This window comes from Schistocerca gregaria, chromosome 6, assembly GCF_023897955.1.
Source record: "Schistocerca gregaria isolate iqSchGreg1 chromosome 6, iqSchGreg1.2, whole genome shotgun sequence".
NCBI lineage: Eukaryota > Metazoa > Arthropoda > Insecta > Orthoptera > Acrididae > Schistocerca > Schistocerca gregaria.
The window spans coordinates 125,943,458-125,947,017 of NC_064925.1; positions in this window are offsets into that span (position 1 = coordinate 125,943,458).

Sequence of the window (3,560 nt, forward strand, 5' to 3'; positions counted from 1 at the left end):
ATAAAAATTACTTAACTTAGTTCTGGATGCTATTTACAATTGACAATCTGACGTTCCTTTGCTCTTGGTACATTAATCTTACTCTCACATATCTCTGATACTTGACAAAGTGTCTGTACATTTATCTTCGTGGCTATGTACAGGAATTTGATAATCTTATTAGGCACAGACTGAAATGTAACTATAGACTAATGCAGACTGGTACAGACAAATGCAGACTGACTAATCGGAGAACTGTACACTCGTTATAATACCTCGAGAGTTCAGGTACCACTGCGTGAGTGTGATCCGCGAGGAGAAAAGGTTCTACATTAGTAGCAATCTCATTGGTTGTGTTACATATTAATACGCGGAAAGGCGGAAGCAGAATTTGGTACGTCTCCAAGGCAACGCCATCTCGTAGTGCGGAGACGGACGAGCGCTTTGTCTGCGCCGTTGTGCTTAGCGGGGCGAGCTCTAGTGGGAAAGTTGTGTACGCGCTGACTACGCGGAACTATGTACACAACAACTTCTGTAACTAACCTGAGTACATCACACATAGCCATGCCCGACGCAGGATTCGAACCTACGACCGTAGCAGTCGCGCGGTTCCGGACTGAGCGCCTAGAACCGCTCTGCCACCGCGGCCGGCCCTTCTCTGTGTTACCACAGACGACGAATCACTGATCTCATTTGCACTAAGACTGCAGTACACATGAGGCATTAGATGCTTCTATCGCCCTGAGTGGAATGCGAAAGTTCTAACTAATGTTCACCAATCTGCAGTCTTCTATAACAGCTGTCCGCTGGCAGAAAATAGCTCTTAGGTCGTGAGTCCATTATCTCGAGGCTGTAATAAACTGTTATCGAGAATGTAGTATTGTAAAAAGAATTGAATTGATTTATTAAAACGGGATGCCACTCGCTTTTTTTAGGAGAATTCAAGAAAATAGACAGTTATTTTTTTTAAAAAAAAAACGACTTGCGTGTTTGCTTAGTTACTATCACACTAGTTCTCAATTACATTTTCCAAAACCCACAGATTGATAATTAAATTTTTGACTAATGCCGAACGCAGCAGACAACATTTCTGTCCTCAAAAATTACCGATCGAACTGCTCCATCTACAAACCAGAAATTGCTAATTCAGTCGTATTTGAAAACACATTGTACTCAGAGACTGCCTGTCCAGCTCTGATCTCGCAACTGAGTCCCATCGCTCACCATCCAAGCTAGGCGTAATCCGAAGATCTCCGTGTGCATCATCTGCATTTTCGTTTAGCAGTTGTTTATTAACCTGCTGATAACTAACACTTTTGAAAAATAGAATTACAGCCTGCTATTTTGTATTAAATGCTACCAAATTTACTTTTTAGTTTTTCCAATGTAATAATAGAAGTTTATTAGTATGGCGCGCTGTTTCCGAACACAGCAGCCAATCGCGGAGAAGAACCACAATGTAGGCTGTCTTTCTCACTATATCCGTACCGAAAAACCCATCTGTCATCGCTACCTCACACCACATTACGTAATCTTCTTACTGCTGTGTTCTCAACTGCTCTAAGTACAGTTTCCAGCAGTGGAATATGATGGCTATAGACCCAGAAATGTTGCACACATATCAATGCGTTTTGAGCAGAATAAGTTCCAACTTTAGAAAAAGACTCAAAATTACTTCGTCGTGCTTGCTCTGAAATTATATTAAAACTTTTCTTTCTATAGCAACAATCGGAATAGATAAATTATTTTCTATAAACAATTTTTACGTTTTCTTGTAACGTAAGATTTCTATGCATTACGTTTTCTCTCTCTTTCAACAAGTTCCCACTCATTCATTCTTTTTTTCCGACATCTCTTTGGCCGGTCCTCTACAACCGCTTCTGCTTCATTTCCATCACTCATCCTCTCAAGAAAAGAAATTTCCATAAGTAAACCTTGAAAAATTACAGAATTTTCATGTCGGTCGCTTTCATTTTCATAAAGGTATAGGCAATAAGCAACCAGAATTTACTGAGATGTTTTGTTTACTTATAGTTACTGTTATGGTCTCACAGACATCCTGACGTGCAACCTACGCTACACACTCTAGGTTTAGATGGTGACAGGACCAACAGTGTAATTCCATTTTTAGGTTATGTGCACTATTAATTTTTAACTTTATAACATAGTTTTGGCTCTTCATTTATAATTAATATAGAAAACTTTGATATAATAAAGGCTTGTAAACACATTAATTTTTGAACAGTTAAGAGTAATTAATACAACATAAAAGAAATAAACCACTCTTACCTGCAGCTCTGGATAGGCATGAATCTGATAGTAAACATTCAGTTTAGGATCAATTATCTGTCAAAGCACTTGGCTCACCAATACTCCCTTCGTCACTGGAGTCCATGGTAAACCACCCTGGACTTACACTAACCCAATAAAGAAATAAAAATCTGTGGTTTGAACAAAAATACACAACAAACGTATTTAGAGTATCAGGAAACCTGGATTACAGTTACATGTCTAGTGGTGTAACTCCCAGCTGCACCCCTTGTGCTGTCTGCTAACAGTTGGAGTTGTTTACTACAAAACCTGTACTCTTACCTTTGCAGATCGTGAGTGAACTACAACCTAGAAAGTTTCTGCTGTTAAAAGAACCACTTTTTCTTAATAATATACTATCGCTAACTTAAAAAAAAAACACTGAAAAATGGAGTTGCACCACTTGTGCTTTGAAGGTCTGAATTGTTAGTTTCATCCCCCTCGCCTCAAATGGTGTGTGCTGCTACCTTTGCGGATGGTATGTGAACTACAAACTACAACGTTTCTAACGCTGTTTTGTCTAAAACTGACATGGTGAGACCGTGTCTGTGTGAAATTAATGTGATTATCACAAAGAAGAAGACATCAACAAGCCACTATTAATACTGCTATTTATTTAAGTAAATAGCGCCGTAACCGGTTTTGAACTGACACGTTCAGCATCAGATGGCTGTTCACAAGATTTGCAAGATACACTTTACATAATCGTCAGTTTTATATTTTTATTCTTCCACTATGGCGAAATGTTCTTGGTGTGTTGGTGCACTACGCTAAAAAAGTGTTAGAAGCGCCCTATGTAAACATAAATAACCTCCAAACAATGAAATACAGAGTAAACAAATAAGTCAGGTTAAATAGTTATGGTACTTGCATCGAAAATACCGCGCGATTTTGTTGCCAGGTTTCAGAATTGTATTTTTCAAATATTCCAAAATATATGCAGCACTTACATGATTCGCACATCATCATATTGTGCAAAGACCACACACACACACACACACACACACACACACACACACACACACACACACACACACACACACACACATACACCACTTATATGATCTGCACATCAACATATTGTGCAAATTATTTAAGTGCTGCATATGTTTTCGAATATTTGAAAAATACAATCCTGCAACTTCGCAATAAAATCGCGTGGAATTTTCGATGCAAGTACCATAACCACTTCACCTCACATATTTGTTTACTCTGTATTTCATCGTTTGGAGGTTAGTTATGTTCACATAGGGCGCTTCTAACACTGTTTT